General features: G+C 41.4%; 1 protein-coding gene across 5 annotated transcripts in view; it reads right to left on the bottom strand.

Moving 5' to 3' along the window:
* TRPS1 (transcriptional repressor GATA binding 1) overlaps positions 1–26596 on the bottom strand; it is a 274106-nt gene that overhangs the window by 38267 nt on the left and 209243 nt on the right. The gene's annotated exons all lie outside the window — the stretch shown is intronic.

Here is a 26596-nt window from a genome sequence, read left to right as displayed (position 1 = left end):
GCCGGATGATCAGCGGGGTCCAAAATAGCGAACACCCACCAGCCATCAACTACGGTTGGCCTATCCAGAAGACAGGCCATCAGTTGAAAAGTGCCCAGACTACCCCTTTAAGCCATGTTTACACAGGGGCAATTTGCTGCATGCCTAAAATCTGCTTTCCAAATCTGCAGCTACTGTTGTGGATTCCAGCTTCTCCATCGAAGCCTATGGCAGAAAGTAACGTTTTCTGCACCAAATCCGCTGCTACAATTGACATGCTGCGTATTTAAATTCCGCACCGCAGGTCACTTTCCGCACTGATTTACTCCACATTTCGACTCTCAGAAGCTATTTTATAATAGAGGAAAAAAATAGCAATAATTAAGTATATTGCCGTCTTTGCCGTTGTTCTGTTTAATTACTCAATGGTGTCGAAAAGGTGAAGCGGCACTTTATGTTATTGGTCCAGAAGCTGACAATGCTGATCTGCCCTCCAATGCCTCTGAGGTCTCCACTTAATTGCAGTTAGCGAGGCTCTGCCATAAAGCAGAAAGCAGTATTGATTTTATTTTTGTACATTATTACTACAAAGTTTAATAAGGGAACAATGAAATGTTCTATTCGATTTCATAAATTAGTTATGTACTATTAAACGCTAATTGATGCTTGAGTGCTCCGGTGGTTGAACATAAATGGATTAATTGCTTGTTCTGCATGCAGTGCCCACTAGGGGCTTCAGGTTGGGTTTTTCTAATGTAACGCTTTGGCAATGGCTTTCTCCGTTTAGGAAGCCTTATAATGGGATTCCAGTTGTTTTGCTTTGTTGTATTTTTCCAATATGACAGCAGAGAATTATCTCATGGTTACAAGTATGCGCCAAGTGCAAAGATATCGCTTTATAAAGCCGTTCAAAAATATTTTCAACATAAAGCAGGCGTGAAATTGAGACGCTGGGAAATTGTCTCCGAGTTAGAAGAGGCCCGGTATAAGAATACTTGATAGTACTACTATTACTTGTGCTATTGTGCGCAGCTTGTAAGGGAAAAGCTCAGTATATTTTTCAAGAAACCCTTGAAACTCAAGGAAGATAGATCTAAACCTACAGAGAATGAAGTCTAAGCACGATTTATGGTATGAGGAGGCGTCCGCTCTTTTTAGCCACTCTGGTCTTTGCTAGTGGAAATATCATTCATATTGACCTACGATCCAAGCATGCTGTATGCATTTGCACTACAGGTGATGTAATACTTTAAAAGGTGTTGTCTGGGCATTCAAGAGCTTGCGGTACTGATGACCTATACTCAAGATTGGTCATATGTAGTTGAGCTCAGCCCCCCATTCTCTGCAGCAGGGTTCGACATCTGCATCGGTCAGAGCCAAAAGTACCATAGAAGAAGCTTCTGGGCCCCGATGCAAAATCTGTAACAGGACCCCCAACTATAATGCTTTTTTCATAGTACTGGGCTCCCAATATGGAGAAGAGAGGCTTTAGGGGCCACTAAGGCTCCTGGGCCCGGGTGCAACCGAATTCCCTGCATCCCCTATAGTTACGCCCCTGGTTCTCATTGATTTCAATGGGATCAAAGCCTTCTATTACACTTCCAGATACAACTCGTAGGTATACATTCTATTTTTTATCTCTAAACCCAATGTGAATGGAGTTGTAAATTACCTGGCCTATTACAGTGAGTGCAGAGGATGAGTAAGTTCAGGTATCACCGATGTATCCAAGCGGCGGACTCCAGCTGATCAAGTACCGATTATCTATTGTGAGGATAGTTCAGTACTGTAAAGGGTTAAATGGCCCTTTAAAGGGATATTCCCATCTGATAGGATTAGATTATGCCATAACACTAGGATCAGTACAAGACACTACAAGACACTTCTTGTGCAAAGAAAAACTTCAGTCCAATGATTGGTGGGAGTCCTGCTGGTATATATCATCACTTACTATGGTGATTACTTTCTAAACCATTGACTCCTAAGTGACTGAATATAAGATGTATCATAATACTCCTTGGTGAGAGCGAGAGAAAAAATGTAGATTAAAAAGGTGTTGTCCAAGTTGCACCATCTATGGACAACCCCATAAGCATGCACTAACTTAACAAACTGTCATATACTCGCCTCTCCCTGCCCCCGCTGTGTCCCGCACAAGTGCTCTGTCCCCTACTCCTGTCCCTATTTACAGCTGCAGTCCAGCCCTTTTTAGAGGGCATCACAAGTGATGCAGCCAATAAGAGAGCAATCAAGCAAGCCCCATTGAAACTAATGAAGCAGTGCTGCCCATGTGTGACTGCTGCTCCTTTCAATCTGACATGACCATCAAATGATGAAATGAAAGACATAGGGCTCTAATTCTTGGGATGGGTGGGGACTTCAGTGGCAAGACCCCGCCCATCAGGCTTTTATCACCTATCCTATACATCAGTAATAGTCAATTGTGATACAACCCCTTTAAGGTTTTAACTTCCCTTAGGCTTAAAGAGGTCCAGTCACATCTTCTGACAAATTAAACTGACTACATATCTTAACAGTTGGTTCTTCACGAATTCCATTGAGGTTTATATTTTTCTACCTATCCCCCCAATTCCCATATGCATGCAGTCACTCCTATTGGATTTAGTGCAGAATACTAGGCCATTTTCATATGAGTGCTCCACAATGCCCAGTGTGAAAGGCCGAGGTGATGTTTAATTGATATGGGATGATGAAAACTGCTCACATGAGATTTGACTAGTACTAGGCTCCAAAAACAAAGTGTGATTACCGATAAGTTTGCAGGGGGGTGCTTACGGGGTCATTTTTATGCTATGAAACCTATAGTCAAAAAGTCTTGCATAGCTTTAATTCTGCATGTCATAAGTCAAACACTTGCAATCATCCCTTAATATCAACATCCATAAACCCATCAAAGCCCAATAGATGAGGATTTCCCACTACATGTAGTAAACAATATAAAAAAGCTGAGTTAGAAAAAGTCCTAACAGCCAAAATGTTCACAATGTACTGCAACAGCAAAATCCTGGATTCATAAATCCAAACTATATAATGTAAGAGATCAACCACAATCCAAGACCGTATCTTAAAGAGTTCGACCAGTTGTGAATTTATAGCCCATCTGCAGAACGCGGTAGGATTCAGCTAGTCACAGCCCGGGTCATGCGGGACAACAAGGGAATGGAGCAGAGGAAATATTTCATCAATGGAGCGATTAGCTAGTATGTTATCTGCCCTAGTAAGCACTTTATGTCGACCGCTCAGGGAAAAAAGAAAAAAAATTCTCTATAGTGGCCCTTTTAAAAAATATATAGATTCAACATTAAAATATTTTATTATGAATTTAACTGAGCAGCTGGAGAAGATACTAAAAAAAATGGTGTTTTCTTCTAGTTACGGGATATTGTGGGAAGAAAAACATATCCACAGGGCAGTGCAGACACACAGAGTCTCATCAACACATCCGCAACAGAGCCTCTCGTTGCAAGCACATAGACACCTGTGATAGCGAGGAGTGCTCTTCCTGGCAGCCAAGGTTTTCCGCCTTCTATCAAAACAAATTCCGACTTGATATTTTTTCATTTTTAGGTAAGAAATAGATTTATATTTAATTTCTACAATATATTGTGTGTACAGTTTAAAAGAAAGGGTGAACGGGGTAAATGCCCCACAGTCCATTATGTTTCGGATAAAAAAATGTTATATTACAATACCGTCTATTTGAAACATTAATTTAAATCAAGTATCAATTTATTTAACAAGTAAATTGTAATCCCTTTAACCCTTTCCAATCCAATTTGTATCCTGGTTTTCCTAGGGGGCTTACTCTTTTTCTGCCATTATACAACGGCGCTATATGCTGGCTAAAGCCAGTACTGCATGAGGTGACATGTTGGATAGGCTCAGATAGATGAGAGGCTGGCAATATACAGTAAGAGAACCCCGATGGACGTCTTCAAACATCAGAGCTGTACAGCCCTAAATCATAATTTCTTCAGAGTTCAGACAGTGGATTGGAAAGGGTTAAAGAAGGTGGGTAGTCTCCACCACTCACTGTGAATATAGCCTTACATGACAAGCCAATCAGTTCAAAAAACACTGCTAAAATTCCAGGGGCCTTCCAGTTCAAGAAAATACAGCATCATTATTCAGGTACCGTATCAATTAGTAGACTACATCATTTACATTGAACCTCACTCTAAATAAACATTTATATTACTGTGTTTATGATATCATTTCATTATATTAACCCTTTCCAATCCAATTTGTGTCCTGGTTTTCCTAGGGGCCTTATTCTTTTTCTGCCATTATAAAACGGCGCTATCTGCTGGTTAAAGCCAGTACTGCATGAGGTGACACGTTGGATATGCTCAGACGGCAGAGAGGCTGGCAATATGCAGTAAGAGAACCCCAACGGACGTCTACCACCATCAGAGCTGTACAGCCTTAAATCATAATGTCTTCATAGGTCAGACAGTGGATTGGAAAGGGTTAAAGGGGCTGTCTCGCGGCAAACCTCAAAATTTTACCTTACCCCATTCCCACTGTCACCCCCTGGCATAAAATAGCAAAGTAAAGCAGTTTTTAAAGCGCTTGCTACTTACCGATCCGACGAAATAAGGACTTTAAAAAATCTTCTCCCAAGATGGCCGCTAGTCCTTTCCCAGGGATGCACTGCGGTTTTCTCCCATGGTGCACCGCGGGTCTTCTCCCATGGTGCACCATGGGCTCTGTGTGTTCCATTGCCGATTCCAGCCTCCTGATTGGCTGGAATCGGCACACGTGATGGGGCGGAGCTACGCGATGATGCGTAGAAGGGGCCGAGCCAGAACGACGCTCGTGCCTGGACCGAGCAGAAGGGGAGAAGACCGCACAGCGCAAGCGCGTCTAAAAAAGCAAGAAGACATCAGAATTAGACAGATCCATGGAGACGAGGATGCCAGCAACGGAGCAGGTAAGTGAATAACTTCTGTATGGCCAATATTTAATGCACGATGTACATTACAAAGTGCATTAATATGGCCATACAGAAGTGTATAACCCCACTTGCTGCCGCGAGACAACCCCTTTAAAGGGGTTCTGACCTGAAAAAAAAAATGTTCTTACGTTGCCTGGCCAGGACCGATTGCAAGGCATGTTCCCTCCATCGGGCATCTTCTTCGGTGGCTTCTAGAAGCAGAGCTGGAGGGTCAAAATGACCACTACCTGCTCTGCTTCATCCGTCCGTCAGCCACTTCCGAGGTGAACGGATGGACCGCCCACAGCAAGCACATCACAAGCAGTGCTTCCAGTGGGCGACCTGTCCATCCTGGCTGAACTCCCAAATGCTGCGCATGTGCAGTGGAGAGGTGGCCCGTCCTGACTCCTGTCAGAGGGCACCTGTCTTCTGTGCATGCGCGGATTCCCGGAGGGGGACAGCTCATCGGAGGAAGAAGAAGAGCCTGCTGGGAGATGACCCCGCTGCACAACAGAAAAAAGTTAAGTCTAAGATTTTTATGCTTTAGCAGCCATTAATCGTGGGTTCCCTGTGTCCATTAGGCAGACCAGGGAACAATGGCTGCTAAAGCGTAAAAATCTGATTCGTGTCAGAACCCCTTTAATATTACCAACCAAAGACCTATGGACTTTATTTCATGTCAAGTCTCAATGTCACCTACCAGCCATCTGCTACAACTTCAGAGTACATGTCTGGTGTTCAAATGTGTCGTGAACAGAATATTTAATATTTGGACTGAAAACCCATTGGAAGCGAACTTCTCAATAAGCGACGTATAATGAAGTGCTAGCAGGAGCTGCAGAACATGGTAACACTTTCCTTCGTAATCTGTTAGAAAGACCATTGTGTACAGAACGTGTTGGGCATGAGTGAATGCATTTCACGTCATGTGACTCTGCACCGTCTGTTCTTCTTACTGAAAGAATGGACTGTTCAGTAACGAATATAAATGATACTAACAGACCCCCGGTAACTTACAATCATTTTATTTTTGGAGTTTGGCAATGAGCATTACTTGAAAATAACAAAAAATACTGTATAAAAAAGCTTCTAGACAGAAGAAAGTTGCAGGATTCTCACATTTTTTGTGTCAAGAATCATCCATCAAATAAAGTTAAAAAAGGGAAAAAATATATCTGGGTTTAGAATGAAAAAAAACTATTCACCATGCATTGCAAATACTCAGCGCCGGGCGGCTCTAGGGCTTTACTGCGCATAAAAATGAGAATCATAATGGAGATCGGTAGAATAATGGAGTTAAAAAGTATAATGGATGCCAGAGTCAGGACAATTTACTAGATGTGGCCTTATGCCAGAATCACCAGGTAATGTATATTGAAAATTAATAGGATGTCTATGTGGGTTAACAGACATTCAATTAGTTAATCAGATCTCAGCAACTTAAACACGGGAATAGAAATTCCACTGGGACAAGTAGTGGTAAAATAAAACTGCATTTTGACGAGGTTGTATGAAATAGGCCAAGTAAAAACTTCTATTAGAGCCACTACGTCTTCCAGTGCCGCTCAACCCTATTCCACTTAAAGGGGATATCCAGGGAGGTAAAAACTTACCTCGTCTAATTCAGGTCCAGCGCTGGCCATACCTCTGAGTTTGGCTCAGTTCTTACATTGGCCATGACAGAAAAGGGGGCTGGCTTGGTTATTGAAATGAGTCAGTCAGCCAACCCTCTATGATGATATCATTGACAATGAGAGGTCCATAGCACCAGTGTTACAAGTAGGCTAAAGGAGGAGGTGACAACACTGCTGGACCTGAACTGGGTAAGATTTTCCCTAACTGAATAACACAGAATTGAGCTGCACTTATGCTTCTTCCCTGGTGTCACAGCCCTGGTCATCTCCGTTGATGATCAGCACTTTTGGGTCAATGCCTCTGCAGCCCCAAGAGTGATGTTTCTGCCAGTATGATTGGCTTTTTGTTTTTTTTGCTGGCTTTTATTTCACTAAATGAAAGAGAAGTTGGATATTTCATCCTATGGTCTCATGACTTTTAATGGAGAGTTGCATGAAAACACCAGCTTTATTTGCTCCGTATCTAGTTTTACCACTATTGGCAAGTCAACCTGGCTTGCAGTATCTCCACCATGTACTTTCTATAACCCTCATCAAGGCTATTGGAATCCTAGTTATATACCTGACATTCCTTTGGGTTTACTCCGTCCCCTACCTTTCTTCCTCTCCTTGATTTAATGTGACACCTTATAAGCCAGATTTTCAAGAAGGTTGGAGAAGAAGACCAAAATGAAAGGGTAGGAGAAGAAATGGTATCAAAGTGCTGGTGTGGGGAGGAGCTAATCTGTGAAGCCACAACAAAGTATAATAGTATAACTGTTTACTCAACCATATATTTTAAAATTGTTTTCACCACCGTTTTGGTCATGTTGGATTTTCAAAAACTTACAGTTTTTATTGTTTTAAAAAAAAATTCCAAATGTATATGTCTAGTTTACTTTCATACTATTAGCCTTACTTTTCCTCTGACACAAAGCCAATTTCAGTTATTTCTTGGATACAGTTTTAGAGCTCTACTTAAACAACAAGTTCCAAAAACATTAATGTTTGAATGAAATTGACGTTATTCGGTTTGACAAAAAATTACAATTGCTTTACAAATTTTGATCCATCAGGCAAAATTATCTCATTTCACACCCAGCAGGTTCAGAGTAAAGAATTGAACGTGCGGAGTTATTAAAAGCAGCCCACTCCGGCTATCAGTGCCACTAGGCTGGTTAAAAGGTTTTTATTATGAAAGCTTAAATTGGTGTCATGAAATAAAACAGATGGCAAAGTATCCTCGGTGGATATAAGGATACTTGGCCCCAGTCCCATTACATTATTGACTCCATTCCAAGTTTTAACTAACTCCCACCCTGACTATTCACATAGCTCCCTTAACTGCCAGAGACTGCTGTGATTTTTTTGAAGCCACCTCCACTCCCTGCATACGGTTCTGATTCAGTATTTGGAAATCTATTAGACCTGTCTGGCATTCTAAGGAAATATTGGTAAGTGCTTTGCCTGTGCAGTGCCAAACCTTCATAACCACTGGAGAACGACGAAGAACCTGAGACGGGTGGGAAGACAATGGGCTGGAGAACAGTGATAGCTCCTCTCGAGAAATGAAATTGGTTAAGACTACATGTTTCTAGATTAAATGTAATGACTACATTTAAGGCTAAAAAAAAAAAATCTTTTTTTTTCCTTTTATTAAAAAAAAGCCCAGAAACCACATAGCCAGACAGCTTTGTACTTTGCGAATGTGAATACAAGTACTGTAGAACACTTTGAGAAGAAAAAGCACTACATCATTCAAGCTAGTCCCGGGAGACACTCTGCTTCCTGATTAATTCAACGTTTATCACAGCCTGTGGTCCAAAAATTCCCAATCAATCACGGAAAATTGGGTTAACACGTCTGCATATGTTGGTTTATTAATGTGCTATTCAAATCTGGCAGAAGATATTCTTTCAGGAAAAGTGGGGCTTATTCATTTGTTTGCACCTTACCGTTTTGTTATGGTGTTCAGGCAATAAAGCCTCATGTGGCCTTTCCCAATTCTGAACTGAAGCCAAGAGAATGAACGTGCTCTGAAGTGTTGAAAGAAAGGTCTATTCTCTGCCCAGGGAACTGCAGCTCGTTCAGGAAATGAACACAAGTTTTCTGTACGCCGTCCAGCTTCTGAATCAGCTGTTCCTCACTCAAAGCTTCTTTTTTTTATTTAGAAAAAAAAATTTTCTGCCAAATATTAAGATACACAAATACCCAAGTCCATTACTTTTGTCATGTAGGAGTCTATTTCGAAAGCCAGTGTAATTCTCCCAATGATTGTAATCTGGCGTATTTTAACAAGTGTAAATTATCAAGGTTTGCATATCAAATTAAACCCAATGAATTCTGGACTTGTTTTAGAGTTCAAGACGGAGAGGCCCTAACTCCCTGCGTTGTACTTGGCAGAAGGCCAGGCTTAGTAATAAAGTGCTAAGCAGAAGACAGGAAATACTAGAGGACTCGAACAATGTTATGACAATGTTTATGACTTTTACAGTCAGGCCTGGCTGCACATCTGCACAACATCAGACTCTGGTCAGGCCCACAGAGAGGAAGCCATACTTTCCCTGGCAGCGATTTGCTTCAACCAGATGTTATCACATTAACTGATATCTTTTGACCAAATAGAAGAACAGAAAAAGATTCCTTCTTTATATTCCAAAAGAGGAAATGGGAGTTTCCAGCTTGTAAGAAATCATACAATTAATTGTAACCTGCCTTTCAGTTATTAAGACAACATCTCTTTGCTTTAATAGGACATCAAAGTGAGGTAGGTAGTCATCTACAGTATGTCTGATGGAATAGAATGAACGCCCATCGAGGCAGAAAAAAAAGGGTTTACTTCTACAGTAAAATTTTGGACGATAGAACAGTATAGTATTTGTATAGTCGGTGGGTGCAGTGAAGAGGAGAGGGGAACACACAAGACCCCTGTTCTCAGGAATAGTATGGGTCTCAGTGGTTAGACCCTCAGTAATTCAGACTTTTATCATTTATCCTATGGATCCAACACCCTGCTCAGTGCAGGATTTACTAAATCATCCCAGACAGATATTTGTTTGAACCCTTCCATTGAAGGAGAACTCACCTCCTCCTGTGGTAACCTGTTCCACTCACTGATCACCCTCACTGTCAGAAAGTTTTTTCTAATATCTAATCTGTGTCACCTCCCTTTCAGTTTCAACCCATTGCTTCTAGTCTTTCCTTGTGCAAATGAGAATAGGGCTGATCCTTCTGCACTGTGACAGCCCTTCAGATATTTGTAGACAGCTATTCCCAGATCCTCTAACTGTTCATCATAGGACATGATTTGCAGTACGCTCATCATCTTGGTAACTCTTCTCTGAACTTGCTCCAGTTTGTCTATGTCTTTTTTAAAGTGGGGTGCTCGGAAATTGACACAGTATTCCAAATGAGGTCTGACTAAGGAAGAGTAGAGGGGGATAATCACCTTACAGGATCTAGACTCTATGCTTCTTTTAATACATCCCATAATTTTGTTTGCTCTTTGGCTACTGCATCACATTGTTGACTCATGTTCAGTCTATACCCAGTTTAGTATAGCCAAGTCTTTTTCACATGTGCTGCTTAGCTCAATTTCTCTTATTCTGTATGTGCTTTTTTTCATTTTTCTTGCCCAGATGTAAGACTTTGCACTTCTCCTTGTTAAATACCATTCTGTTAGTCGCTGCCCACTGTGCAAGCTTTTCTAGATCTTTTTGAATACTTTTTGATAGTGTTAGCTATCCCTCCTAGCTTTGTGTCGTCCGCAAATTTGATCAGTTTCCCATAAATTCCCTCCTCTATATCATTTATAAAAATGTTGAATAATACTGGGCCTAGGACAGAGCCTTGTGGTACCCCATTTAATCATTCTTCCACTTTAATGTGCAGCCATTTATGACCACTCTTTGAGTATGATCACTCAGCCAGTTGTGAATCCACCTAACAGTTGCCTTGTTAATCCCATATTTGGCCATTTTTCAATAAGTATAGTATGAGATACTTTGTCAAATGCTTTGCTAAGGTCAAGATATACTATATCCACCGCATTTCCCTGATTGACCTAATCCGTGCTTATGTTATACAAGAAAAATAGATTCATCTGGCATGACAATGAGGATCTGAACGATTGTCATTCAGTGTAAAAGAGCCCTAAGTTTCGCACATGCTGTGACAGACTACAGCAGCATCTTCCTATCTCCTCCTTGCACTCTTGTAAAGTGCTTTTTTCCTAAAGGTGGTTTATATATAAAAATGTTTAAAGGCTGGGCATGCATTCAAATAAAAGAAAAATTACACACGCCTGCCTTCTATCCTGCACCTTAAATGGCTCCTGATGTTACATCCCCGTTTTTTGCAGAAGGAAGTCAAATGACCACTGTGGCTAATCAGAGGCGGCAGCATCACTTTTTGAATTCCTAGAATAAGCACTCACATCCTGGGTGCCATGATGCCAGGAGTTTGCTGCTGCCTCTGATTGGCAGCAGTGGTCACCTGACCTCCCTGGGAGAGGCTTGTAAAGGAGCAGTGTAAGTCTGTTAGCGGTGCCTCGGGGAATCAAAGGCAGGCGAGTACGCTTTATTTTTTATTCTTACGCATGCCCAGCCTGTAGACATTTTTCTATTGAAGCCACACAATCCCTTTAAAGCGGTTTTCCCACTAAAGACATTTATTCCCTATCCACAGGGAATAAATAGGACATAAATGTTTGATCGCTTGGGGTCAGACTGCCACGACACTAAACAGTGGCAAGATCTGCACACCTTGAATGTCCCATGTGAACGGAACGGTGGTGCGCATGTGTGATCACTGTTACATTCACTTCTATGGAATGGAAAATGACTTTTAAGTATATCAATGTCCCTCGTCCTGTAGAAGTGAATGCACATGTGCACCACTGCGTTAGGGCAATCTGGGGGCTGAGGGGCCAGTAATCTGACATTTATCTCTGATGATGTGTATAGGTAATAGATATCTTTATAGAGAAACCCCCTTTAAGTAGCATAAATGATGACCAGGAGTACAGACCCTGCTTAAACTGTTAGCTCTGTACTTCTATAGCTGCCACCACAAATATAATAGCTACGGTTGCTGCCTAAAGTTCCATGGTTTTATATAATGTTGCTGTCCTAATGATACCATTTTGCCACTAAAAGGATAACCATAAAACTGTAGAAAACAATATTATATTGGAAAATCATTACTTCTGTGCTTCCCTGATATACAATATTCTTAAAGTGATTCCACAAAGTAGAGCTTCGTTTTAAACTGTAGGCAACCATACATATTTAGTTTGCCACAACCTGCAAAAGAGATATATTACGGAGCTCGCAGGACCCTTATGCATAATGACCAAAATCATTCTTCTTCCGAGTATTCTCTGCAGATAGTGTATGAAAAATGGGCATTAACAATTTCAAATGTGTTTTTCAGAATAACAAAAAGGGTAAAATTTATGCAATGCCCCAAATCCATTGCCCAGAGCACAAATAAAAGTACCCTATTCATCAAAGAAACAAACTATTGATTTCATAGTAATTTAAGCCTTCACATCCACCCCTTCCCATAAGTGCAATATTTTAACTGGTGTGATTTTCTTTTTGGAAATTCCAGCCTTGGGTCTTACAAGTCATGTTAACAGACTAAAAAAAAGAGAAAAATATGAATAATTCAGGAATTTAACATTTTTATCTGCAGATATTACTCTTACATTGTTTAACCCTTTCCAATCCAATTAGTATCCAGATTTTCCTAGGGGGCTTACTCTTTTCTTGCCATTATACAACGGAGCTATAGGCTGGCTAAAGCCAGTACTGCATGAGGTGACACGTTGGATAGGCTCCGACAGCAGAGAGGCTGGCAATATACAGTAAGAGAGCCCCGACGGATGTCTTCCAACATCGGAGCTGTACAGCCTTAAACCATAATGTCTTTAGACGTCAGACAGTGGGATTGGAAAGGGTTTAACAAAATTTTAAAAAATCTAATGTAATTCAAAAAATATGCACTTTATTGTTATGTAGTCCCTTAAAAAAATGGCACTATCTAGTCGTGTATGTGCGCGTAATATGCACCACGATAGAGCATGCCACAATCTTTAGGCCGGCTGCACACGGCCGTGACGGGTTCCGCCGTGGAATTCCGCAGCGAAGCCAGTCAAGGCGCCCCCCAGAGACCCGCATGACGCTTCGAAGTGACGCGCCGCAGCGTCACGTGACACGCCGGCCACATCACATGACACGCCCTCCGCGTCACATGACACGCCCGCCGCGTCACATGACACGCCCTCCGCGTCACATGACACGCCCTCCGCGTCACATGACACGCCCTCCGCGTCACATGACACGCCCTCTGCGTCACATGAAGCGGCCGGCCGCATCATATGACACGGCGGCGGTAGGCGGAGAGGCGATTTCATGCTATCTTCCGCTGTGCTACAGCGGAAGATAGCGTGAACGGATGGCTTCCATTGACTGCAATGGAAGCCATCCGCGCGTACACCCGCGGCAAATAGAACATGCCGCGGGTGAGGACGGGAGATTTGACGGTGCGGAATTCCGTGATGGAATTCTGCACTGTGTGCCCTGAGCTATTAGGTTCAATAGAACCTAATAGCTGCGGGCTACGCAGCGGATTTCCACCGCGAATTATGCGGCGGAAATCCATCCGTGGGAAGGAGCCCTACTGCACATACTCCACGCAGTATGTGTGACTGACAGCATGGGAGCCCATGGCAGATTAGTACGGCGTATTCCGGGGTGGAACACACTGTAACAACACAGTCATGTGAAGGAGCCCTTAGAATCATTATCTGCAGTTTGTTCTCTTGCGGTGCTTTTTAATGAGCCCTGATATCGTTCCATCTGCAACGTGAGAGCAAAAATAAAAAGACGTCTTTAAAATACCTCATAAAACAGGTCACACAACAGCTGGAACGTCATTAGATTATCAAGTGGAAACGTGTTCAATTTTTTGACAGGGTCATTTATCACTATGCAAATTTTAGCCAATAGTTTGCAATTTAGTAGAGCAATATTCGAGAACCACCCAGAAAGGCGTTTAAACAAGCAGAACCTCTGTAGGCTTTCCATAGAGGGAATCAGTAAAGGATACAGTAAGCCCTTGTACGATATAGAGAGTTAAGCTGCAGTAATCAGTTGCATGAGAAGATGAGCCAGCTTTGGAGCACAGTTCCAGGAGAAATTACAAGTATACTACAGTTGATCAGAGCTGCATTAATGAAGACTTCGCACTAGGGGGCAACGGCAGGTGTTCTGAGTTATAGCTTTCATTGGGGCGGGGGAGAGACATGAAAAGGAAGGACTAATATGTCCTTCAAGTGTAGTGAGAACATTTGGCTTATACTTCGGACTCATGCATATGACTGTACTAGTGCTTTGTACAGCCTCCAATTGTATGGTGACATGACACAGGGCCATGCCAGTGAGATTCTAGGGAGAATATCTCTGTACAGTGGTGCTTGAAAGTTTGTGAACCCTTCAGAATTTTTCATATTTCTGCTTATATTTGGCTAAAAATACATGAAATTTTCACAAATGTAGTCCCAAAAGTAGATCTAAAGAACCAAATCAAACAAATGAGTCAAAAATATTACTTGGCCATTTATCGAGGCAAAAGTATGTGAACCTTTAGGTGTTTTCAATCAGTGGGATGACAATCAGGAGCGAGTCAGCGACCTGTTTTATTTAAAGAACAGGAATCTATCAAAGTCTGATCTTCACAACATCATTTGTGAAAGTGAACCATGGTTCAAACAAAGGAGATTTTGGAGGACCTTAGAAGAAGAGTTGTTGATGCTTATCAGGCTGGAAAAGGTTACACAACCATCTCTAAAGCGTTTGGACTCCACCAATCCACAGTCAGACAGATTTAGCACTAATAGAGGAAATTCAAGACCATTATTACCCTCCCCAGGAGTGGTCCACCAACAACGATCACGCAAGAGCAAGGAATAGAATAGCTGCAAGGTCACAAGTGAACCCAAGGTAACCTCTAGGCAACTAAAGGCCTTTTTCAGATTAGCTAATGTCAAGGTTCACAAACCTTCAAGCACTATACGGCTTGTTAAATGTCGGTTGTTCTACAATTGTAACTAAAACTAGTTATAACTAGGTTTTCCCTCTCTCAGGGCAAAGATTTAGTCTGCTGTCCTAGCTCTGTACCTAACTATGCTGGTCAAGCCATAGGGGCTTGTTGGCCCTCTCCCTGACACTCAAGCCTGGATAACATGCCCTGATAATGTTCAAACAAGGGCTAAACATTCTTGTCACATTCTTATTTCAACTGTCACTTATATGAACAGATTCATTGTAGTGTCACATCTTAAGCGTAAGTTTTAGGCAACTCATGTATAATTCCCAAACATTGGTTGATGCTCTAAGCTCCAATTACCTACCATAAGAGACCTGTTTACATTTTGGGTGAAATCTTCTTTTACAAGAATTATTGTGTGCACACCCATGTGTCCTCTCTGACCTTTCTGCAAATTTTGATAAGGATTACAATTTCATACAATACAAACTTAACATCCTCTTGCAACATGTTAGCAAAATCCTCAACTGGCTGCAAATCGCATCACAACCACTAGGTGGCCACAATAGACACATCTAGGACATGCATCTCCCGAAAAAGTGAAATGAAATCATGACTATTTTTCAAAGCTGGTCATCTTAAGCTACTCATCTCCGATATACTGAGCCAAGAGGAAAGGTAAGGAACAACACATACAGTTCGCATAAAAACAATTCTAGGGCCATCTTATAAAAGTGTCTTTATTAAAACTTCATGACTGCAAAGTCAGCATTGAAAATTGATTGCACTCTGCAGATCCCATTATTGGTTGGATCAATTCTGTTGACATTTGAATAGGAGTTTATATTCAAGTTAAATCATAAGGTATGAAAGGGGCTTTACTTGATGCTTTATGCTCAGAGTAGCTCATGAATAGTTGATCAGCTGGGATCCACCACTCAGATCCCATCTAATCAGCTGATCAGGTGGCTGATTTCAGCGCCACAAAACACAAGGGTCCGACCCATGTACTGGCCAGTGCTTGTAACTGCAGGCACAGCTCTCATTAAAATCAATGGAAGCTGCATCTGCAGTACAGGTACCACTATACAGGGGTCAAAGCAGCAACTTCCTCTCTGACCACTATATATTGTGGTTTTGACAGCGGGTGCCCAATCAACTAATCAGCTAGAGTCTCCAGCGGTGAAAACCAACAAATCAACTATTTGTGACCCATCCTGAACTCTCCTTTAATGCAGTAGAGCCAAAGGGGAGCTACATTTGAAGTCACTGCAGCACAAAGTATTTAGGATGTGAGCATTTCACTCTTGCCACAAGTTCATGGGAGCGCAGTGGGCAGTATTCTGAAGGGCCTGGAGGACCCAGGGCTATAGTTTTCTAGTCTTTGTTACTATTTTACGGAATTCCCTAACTCCCTGAATGACTGCATTCGAACAGACATATAGCCATATTTCATAGCACAAGACTGTAATATCAATCTTGCCAGTCAAAGTCACTTGCTCTGGAGGCAAAAAAAGAAAAGTTTAGCTTATAATGGTATTTTAAGAATTCCCACTAAAAAAATTTTTAGTCTGTGAATGAAAAATGTTTTGAAGAATTCCACAGCGCTCGATGTTGCTGATGATAAGTATAACGATAAGCAGTGGAATAGGAAATCTTTTTGATTATCTGTGCTTTGTCGTTATGTAATTTTGTAACACTTTCACTTATAATTGTTACGAATCCTAATGTTTTTAGCACTTAAAGGGCCACTCCAGTGAAAACCTGTTTTGCCATCCCTGCCCCCCATACCTGATGGCCTGTAACACTCTGGAGGTCTCCGGTGTGTATTCCAGTCACTTCAATGCAGCCCCTGTCTGATACTTATCAGGCATCATCTTGAGGCAGAGATGTTTTACCTTCAGTTTCACATCTATCCCATGATGCATCAGCACAGCTTTAGCTTGCTGCAGAGACAGTTTAATTATCATTACCTACTGTATTTACCTAAATAAGCTACAGACCACAAGTATAAAGTCAGGAGGCTGAGCTGTGATCACCTCTATAACAACTGTGTGACAGGAGATGTGTGATCATCACCAGTAACTATGTTAGAAGTGTCTGCGTCCCCCTCTAGGCAGTTTTTGTGGTAGGATTCATGCAACAGCATCACGCAAACAGAGAAATTGAATAGAAAATGAATACATAAACCCAAGTAGATCTGAGCCAGTCAGAACTGAGATCACATGACCATCTGAGGAAAAACAGGCTAGAAGCTATAGACAGAAATAACTATATAATACTAGTCAATATATATACTGGTGGGCTAGCAACATAATGAATGCAAAAAAAAATAAATAAATCAATCACAGTGCAGCATAGCAAGTTACATCACTTCTGCAGCTCCTAAGTTATGGAAACAACACATCTCACTAGGCTACACTGTTTACGTAACTCCCATTCACTTAGCTACCCCAGCTGTAGGGGCATTCTCATATCTGCCTTGATAAGCCAAGATAACAATACCCCTTTAAATATTGATGACCATTGATGATCTATACTTATAATACTTCATCAGTATCAGATTTGTGAGGATCCAACTCCCAGCACCCATACCAATCAGCAGTTTGAAGGGGTGCAGATATTTTAGTCCAAATCTGGTCATACTGTCAACAAAGCTAGCCAAGAGAACTCTACGATGCCCATTATAAGGGGATCAGAGGCACAGAGAGCCATGCAGTGCAGGGTGGTTTGATGTCCAATATTGGGAGACAGAGTGTAAATCTGGGGTCCAAGATGAGAAGAATTTAAGAAATATTAATATCTGGACCATTCTATCATTCATTTAGCTTGTGCTTATTCAAGAAGTACTTATTCAAGAACTTATTCAAGAACTATACAGAAGTTGAAAGTTATCAGTAAAATTCATCAACAGAAGGGAATAATAGTCCAGTGGTGGGGCCACCATATGTGCCCTTCTGTAGGGTGAGGTTATAAAAATAAACAAGCTACGATAACTCTGGAAACTTTTTGGCCATATTTACTTTGTTTTTTAATTAAGCTGCTCAGATGTTCATTCAGAATTCCATACGAGGAACATAAAAACAGTCAGATAAACGAGAGGGTCCTGCTTACAACACAGCCTTCAGCCAACTATCCTTTTAAGGTTTAGCATTTACACATTTTTGACAGAGCAGTAGCAGAACAATCTCCTAGGCTTTTTAAACATATTTTTTAATAAATGATTAAAACAACAAGGCCATTTCCGTTATCCACCCTGGGAAGTGAAGAAACTCAATGTCTTCCAAGAGATGACTCACGGTGAAATCATCAATAGCAGCAAACAAAGGCAGCAAATGTCTTAATAAAGAAGAAAAAAAAGTATAGAAGGCATAGAACAAGTACTAAAAAGCTGCTAAAATGGGAACCACATGCACATCCGTGCTCAAGACATTCAACAAATTGTTTCAACGATATCTCATCTTAAATATTATGCTTTCTATAACACATCCCATTTCATACCAGCTCAGTCTCCTAAAATGGGAGGCTATAAAATGGCATAGGATGAGATACTCTAAAAAATGAAAATGTATTGTTAGCAAGTGCGGGAATTTGTGTTACTATGAGCAAACCTTTGCTTTGCTCATGGTAAACAATGTACACAGCATAAGGTACACAGTAGTGTTCAGTGAACCGGCAAACAGAACCAACCTGTTCTGGGTAAAACTGTGCTAAATGTTTGGCTCAGCACAAAACTGGAACTGAGCCTTTAGCAAAGTTAGACCTGAAACAGGGTTCTTCTCAGGGCCGTAACTATAGAGGATGCAGGGGATGCGGTTGCACGCGGGCCCAGGAGCCTTAGGGGGCCCATAAGGCCTCTCTTCTCCATATAGGGAGCCCAGTACTATGAATAAAGCATTATAGTTGGGGGCCCTGTGACAGGTTTTGCATTGGAGCCCAGGAGCTTCAAGTTACGCCTCTGGTTCTACTGGTTCAGTTTGCTCAACATTAGCCCTGGACACTGGTGTACAGTACTCAGCAATAAAGAGAAGGCCATACTTGACAAAGATCACAGTTGTGACTAAAACGTTGTATGTTTTTCCATATTACAGAGTGTTATCTGGATACTGTATGGCTCGTAAACAGTGTTATACACTAGTTTTAAGGATTCTAGTCAAATTCTGGTTTAGTTTGGACTAATTCGAACCAAACCAAAATTTTTGTAAAAGTTTGGTGAACCGGCTAAACCAAACTTTTCACATGTTCGCTCATCACTACTCCCAAGCAAATACAGACTCCATAAAGCTATATAGACACCCTCAAAATAAACATAGACTCCAGACCAGACCCCTAAATAAATACAGATCCTACATCAAACCTGCTAAGCAAACCAGGTGCCATATTAGACCCCCTAAATACTAATCTAATACCAGGCTCCCTAGATGAAATACAAACCCCCATATCGGTCCCTCTAAATAAAAAAAATAGATCTCAACCCAGACTCCCCTAAACAAATACAAACCATCAATTAAAACCCCAAGTAAAACAGAGACCCGACACAGAACCACTCAACTAATATAAGTCCTAGATTAAACTCCCTAAATCCTCACTTCTCCAGTAACCCTCTCCACTTTTTTTTGACACCACTGCAGACAACTTCCTGGTGTTGACCCTGGTATCAGATTGTTGTCTGTGGCCACACTTGGTAGTGAAGAGGACTGTACAAATGAAGAGAGGTATTTAGTCAGGATGCGGTACACGAGAGTCTTGCCTGCTCTTCTAGTTGGAGAGTTTTGAACATTCGGGGAGAGTAGGCAAGTATGGCGGAAAGCAAAAAAAAACAAGTGTAATTAACGCTGTCATCTGGGATTGTGACACTATTGAATGAAATGGTAAAACATGTTTTCTTTTACTCATTTTAGTAATACAACACTGGATACTGGAAAATGCCTTACAGCCTGATTCAAAACACATGTTCATAGATCTGAATGAAGAAAAAAAAAACTGGAACATCAAACTGATATATCATTTGTGCTATTAAAGTTTTTTCTTGCCTCTCCTCTCTGTGTCATGAAGACTTTTATGTCTGTAAGATTTATTTAAACGAGTTTATTATATAATGAAGCTTGTCAGATCATAAAGACAAAGTCATACATTATGGGATATATCAAGGTTTGACTGAGAGGGCGCTGTAAGAGTAGGGGATTGTTAATGGCTACAACGTAATCGAGTGCGTTTTAAGCCATAAATGCAAATGTTTCAAATTATTGAAAGCCGCGTCTGTCGGCGGGATCAGACTTTAAAATGTTTTCTCCCAGGGGCTGAAGATATAGTGATCTTACACTACATGTTACACTGTCATCTCTCCAGATATAGATCATGTTGCGCCGTCTGAACTGCATGAGGCACACACATGAAAAGTGATATATACTGCCACTTACTGATAGAATAAAGAATTTAGATCAGATGTACCATTTACTAATCTTGTCTCCTATTTATCCATTCCATTCATTTATTTATTCAATCTCCATTTATCCATCCAAAGAATTTATCAGATGTAGAATTCATTAATCTCGACTCCTATCTAGTGTTGAGTTAACCGAACCAATAGAAACCCGTTTCAGGTCAAACTTTGCTAAAAGTTCAGTTCAACATAAACCTGAACCACGTTTTTAACAAAGTTCTACCCCAAACAGGGTTCTAATAGTTCAGTTCTCTCAACCGGTGTTTAACACAGTCTAAGAGCCATAAAAGCCCAGTCTAATACTTTCAGAGTGTCATACAGGGATTTTATGGCTCTTCGACGGGGTCTACAAAAGTAGGCCAATGGGGCAACACAAAAAGGAACCTCCACGTTGGTTTGCCCTGAGTATTTTGTGCTTTTGAAGCAGCTGACACCTTCGCATTATATCTATTATTCTTAATTTAGTTGAATTATGTTCCTAAGACTGGCCATTTTATATATATATATTTTAGAGATGAGCGAGTATACTCGCTAAAGGCAATTGCTCGAGCGAGCATTGCCTTTAGCGAGTATCTCCCCTGCTCGAGACAGAAGGTTCGGGTGCCGCCGCGGGGCGGGGAGCTGCGGGGGAGAGCGGGGCGGAACGGAGGGGAGATCTCTCTCTCCCTCTCCCTCCCCCCCGCTCCCTCCTGCTGACAGCCGCTACTCACCGCTCCCCCGCGGTGAGTACAATATATGATTGTAGTCGTCATTTTGGGGAGATATATATATATATATATATATATATATATTCCAATTTCTATCCACCAACCTACTCTTTTAAACCATAAATCATATCTATATCCATCTAGAAACCATCCATGTACCCATCTGTTCTTTATAATATGTGCTTATGTCATATGTATTGCACATTAGAGATGAGCGAACGTACTCGGTAAGGGCGATTTCGCAATCGAGCACCGCGATTTTCGAGTACTTCACTACTCGGGTGAAAAGTACTCGGGAGCACTGTGGGTGAGCGGGGGGGGGGTTGCAGCGGGGAGTGGGGGGGGGGGAGAGGGAGAGAGAGAGGGCTCCCCCCTGTTCCCCGCTGCTACCCCCCACTCCCCTCTGCAACCCCCCGCCCCACAGCGCACCCGAGTACTTTTCACCCGAGTAGTGAAGTACTCGAAAATCGCGGTGCTCGATTGCGAAATCGCCCTTACCGAGTACGTTCGCTCATCTCTAATGCACATCTATCATTTATCTATTTCTCCGTATAATGTGTCATCCATCTGCCCTAAACCACCTATCTCTATATATCCACTGACCTACGAATGGTTGCTTATATACTTACCTAAGGAGAGATGAAGCAATGCTGAATTAGTCTCATAAAGCCTACCATACATACACTACAGACTTTAGATGGTCGTAAAAGCCAATTCTGACCATTTTTGACAGTTAGCCTTCTTTTTGTGACAAGTCTGCCGAGTTACATTTTTTCAGTCCTTACATCTTTCAGTAGCTAAAAAGTTGTTCCTGACAAGGCACAGGGCTTCCTCATATGAATTGCCTCAATACTTTAGCAATATAAGCCAAGCTGCAGTCAAGACAATCTAGTAGATTAACCTGAAGTCGTAAATAAAACCATGCAACACACCGGGTTAATACGTTGAGTTGTTCCAAAGTGACTGACTCAGCTCTACCGAGTCTGTAGCTCCACGTCTCGTTATCCCTTTCTCGTTTTTCTTCTTGGACTAATTATGCATCCAAATTTCTCCTTTAAAATATCAAAGGAGGACGTGTGGAGTGATGGGGCGTAAGCACGTTGAAAAACATGACTGAATACACCCTGAGTTCGCACATACGCAGTGCCCGGGGCAACATTTGCTGTAAATACAGCCCCGTACACATAAAAATCTCATTACATTTGATGACAGCTATTTCTTTTTAGCATTGCTAATCCAAAGTCTTTGGTTTATCAAACGATAAGGCATAGCAAATAAATTGTATATAGTTACAAGGAATTGTATGTATAGTAACCCAAAGCCTTCAACCCTTCCTTCGGTATCAACACGTCTCCTTCCAACCACCATGATGATGTCAGAGCAACAATAAAATTTCTATTTTCTTCTTTCAACATTTCACACCACTTCTGCTGAGAGAATATTACAGGCAAACCCTTGAATATAAATCCATGTAAGTCTTTTCTTAACTACTGCAGTGTCTCGCTCTTAAGTATGATTTATACCATATGAGCCGAAATACCAACAATGGTTTTATTAATATAGAACTTAGACATAAGTCTGAGTTACTTCTAAAGTCTCTTTGTTTCATCTTGTTAACATAATTCTTGCCAAGGGCTTCCCACATTACGTTCTAGGAGACCTAAATAGATTAGGGTGTTCTATGAGGCAGCCAACGGAGAAGAAATACAAACTTATCATATTGGATGATAGATGGATAGCGGTCAGCTGATCAGATGAAGAATTCTAGAAGAGAGTTTAATTCCAAGACAGATTAGAGAAATCACATAGAGCTTTATACAAAAAAAGGTCCAAGACCTAACTTGCCCCAGACACAGATACATTTATTTATACTTGCTGCGACGGCTGACCTCAACTGCGTACAACCCATGTGGTCCCAAAGCACTAGTCGCCAACCTGTAGAGGGAGTATGTAAACTGGTAGCAATCCCCCCCTTAAATACGTCTAGCCAGATGATCTTCATCCTTGCAGCAGTGAATCGTGAAACTACATGAATCATCTTTATCTTGGCTCGGTCTCCTCCTCTCTGATGTTTTGAGTCACTGCTCTCAACCTACTGGCACCCCCGCAACACAATTGCTTAGTTCTGCTACTGTATTTATCTTATGAGCTTGGTTCTGGTATTGTATCTATGCCCATGGTTCTTTTTTTATATTATGAACAGTAAAATGGAACGCCACAATGCAGATGTGAGCAAAGCTTAAAACATACACTAAGGCCAATTTCAATGGAAGGCAATTAACCTATCAGTATGCTTTTGGTGTGTGGGTGGAAACTAGAATACCTGGAAGAAACCCACACATGGGGAGAACATACAACCTCCGTGCACATGTTGTCCTTGGTTGGACTTGAACCTAAGACCACAGAGCTGTAGGGAAACAGTGCCAATTCACTAGATTATATATATTTACACACCATATACTACGCTATTTACAAATATACACAGATACATGAAATCAATGGATTCTATTCACTGTGTATCGCATGCCCAAACTTTGCATGTGCAACATGCTGCATAGATGCATTCATGTGAATAAGCCCTAAAACAGAATAGTAAACAAGAAAATAATATGTGAACCAGCTCACTAACCCACATTTAACCCCTTAGAGACCGCCGATACGCCTTTTGATGGCCTGTATCGGCGGTCTACGTATGAAGAGAGATTGCGTGACGATCTCTCTTCATCCAACGCGGGCGCAGGCTTTTTCTTACAGCAAAAAAACTATGTAAGTTTGGTATCGTAGTAATTGTACTGACCCATAGAATAAAGTTATGTCGTTGTTGCAGTTTGTGTGCTGTAGAAACAAAATGCACCGAAAGATGGCAGAATTTCGTTTTTTTTTGGCATTTCTCTCCACCTAAGAGTTTTTTTTTTAAAGTTTTTCAACACATTGTACAGTACATTAAATAGTACCATTGAAAAATACAACTTGTCCCGCCAAAAACAAGCCCTTACATAACTACGTCGATGGATAAATAAAGGAGTTATGATTTTTTAAAAGGAGAGTGGAGGGGTGAGTAGAAAAACGGAAAAAAAAAAAAAGAGCTTGCTCACTAAGGGGTTAACTAAAGGTCCCGTCATGTGCCAGAAATTTTTTGAAGTGGTCACCACTTTTTTAAAAAATATTTCTTTAATACATTAGAATTTTAGCAAATTTCTGAGTTTCTGGATGAGTTGCAGTCTTCTACAAGTCTCCGCTGTCTTAGACTACCAATGCATACTATGCAGTTCAATCATCTTGGTTTCTTTAAGTGCCGAGGGTCACTTTAACACCAAATACAATGTAAATAGCCTTAACCAAAAAAGGGCACCCCTCTTCAATAAGCCCCATAGCAGATACAGGGGTTGCCTCTATGATATAGACTACTTGGCCATAATTTCCTATAAAGAGACAACTTTTGTTAATTCCCACATAGTTTCGGGGTATCGGTCCAGCATTGGAATAGTGGTCTACATTATATGTAAGTACATAAGCTATTTTATATTGTAGTTAGAGATGAGCGAGTATACTCGCTAAGGCACATTACTCGAGCGCGTAGTGCCTTAGCCGAGTATCTCCAAGCTCGTCTCTAAAGATTCGGGGGCGGGGGGGGGGGGGGGGGAGAGATCTCTCCCCTCCATTCCTCCCCGCCCCCCCCCCCCCCCCGCCGGCCCCTGAATCTTTAGAGATGAGCGGGGAGATACTCGGCTAAGGCACTACTCGCTCGAGTAATGTGCCTTAGCGAGTATACTCGCTCATCTCTAACTACAATATAAAATAGCTTATGTACTTACATATAATGTAGACCACTATTCCATTGCTGGACCGATACCCCGAAACTATGTGGGAATTAACAAAAGTTGTCTCCTTATAGGAAATTATGGCCAAGTAGTCTCTCTATTTGTAGTACGTGAGGTCAACGATTTTTAGGTGAGGGACCAGTTTCAACATTCATACCAAAGTCTAGAAAACCCTAGCCGTACTCCTGCATTCCGTAATAGGGGTTCAACTTTTTGCCCTCTAGCCTAGACAATAATATATAGGTACACACATATATATCCCTGTTATTTCATACTACTTAGCTTTGCGTTTTAATCCCCATAGATACTATATGTCAAAAAGTACAAGTTTGAAAGACATTCCGAAGAAGATAAACAAAGAAAAAGTTTGATACAAGCACTGATAGAGCCTATAATAAGATTAAATAAACTCTGTATATGAAACACGGCCCTCCAGCTGGGACTCCCCGCGGAGCCGAGAAGCAGACGCAAAAAAACCAAACCACTAAAAGCAACTAAAGCAAAATAAATTGAGAAGCAAAAATACAGTAAATGAGAGGAATGGGAGAAAGACAAAAAACAGTGAAGCAAGCAAGAAGCGGGCGATTTATGTTTGCTAGAAAGTCACAATATTGCACTAGTTAATTAAAAGCTTTTATATGAAGCATAAAAAAAATAATTTGGAAGAAATGCACTGGAGAAATTAATATGCAAGGTGCTGGCAATGCATAAATGTCATTTTAACGGAGGATATGTTAAACTGTATGCAGGCTGCATATGTGAAATGGAAAGGAGTCTGTGTGGAACATCCAAAAAAACATTTAAAACTTTTATTATCACCTTCTTTTTATTCTACTTTCCTCGCATGATTATGGAGCAGCCACCTTGTGCTGTGAATATTTGCAGCATTACCTGAAAGTGTAAGAACTAAGACAGGAAATGAGTCATTGGCTTTTATGGAAGAATGTAGTGAGCATGCTCTGTGAGATATAGATGCCACAAGGCAAGAAGAGGGAGGAGGAAGGAGCTGAGCTGTATAAAGCAAATCAAAGTGCATTGAAGGGGTCTTCTTGGACTATGGGATTGATGATCTATCATCAGAATAGGTCAAAAGTAGTTGATCAGTGGGGTTCGCAGCTTGGGATCTCTACTGATCAGCTGATTGAAGAGGCCCTGGCATTTGAGTGAGCGTTGCAGCCTCAACTCAGGCATGTGATGCCACATTCATCAGTGACATGGCCAGAGAGCTGCTCAGTCCCATTCAACTAAATAGAATGCAATTCCAGGTACAGCCACTATACAATGTACGGTGCTGTGCCTGGTATGGCCTGAAGTGAGAGCGGCACTCACTTGAGCAATGGTGTCATTTCAATCAGTTGATTGGCAGGGATCCCAAATGACGGACCCACGCTGATCAACTATTGATGACCTATCCTGAAACCAGGTCATCAATAGTGCAGTCCCGGAAAACCCATCTAATCAAGGACAGGTTGCTGCCATTAGAAATTCCACAGATCACATCACAGTTGGGGGGGGTCCTACAACTACATTTCCATTGAGCAGCTCATATACAGACACCGTTAATCCATTCCTAGCCTTGCCCAGATTGGTAGCCTAGTTGTCCTTGTATGCACTTGATATACTTTTTGTAGTACTGTAGATCTGGTGATGGGAAAAAAGTCCAAATTTCATTAGTATAGTTTTAATCTCCACGTTTTTCTCCTCCCCCACAATCCAGGGATCAATACATTTCATATCTAGAAATGCATTACTAATCGCCATTGATGAGCTGCATTATAGCCTAGAGCTGCATTCAACATTCTGCAGACTTCTGAGCTCACATCTCCCTGCCTGTTCAGCTTCTGCAGTAGAATGAAATAGGTGTCTCATCTCAGACTGGTGCCAACAGCTTACCTATAAATTCATTATCCATTTTCCACTGGGTTTACTGTTGTGAGCTGAACATACACGGACTATTCTGAATGCGCTAGACTGCACTGCATTCTGGGACAGTGAATATGCATGGTAACAAGAAAAGATGTCAG

This window comes from Eleutherodactylus coqui, chromosome 9, assembly GCF_035609145.1.
Source record: "Eleutherodactylus coqui strain aEleCoq1 chromosome 9, aEleCoq1.hap1, whole genome shotgun sequence".
Taxonomy (NCBI): domain Eukaryota; kingdom Metazoa; phylum Chordata; class Amphibia; order Anura; family Eleutherodactylidae; genus Eleutherodactylus; species Eleutherodactylus coqui.
Note: the sequence above shows the minus strand (reverse complement) of the source record. Positions and strands in the feature narration are given on the sequence as shown.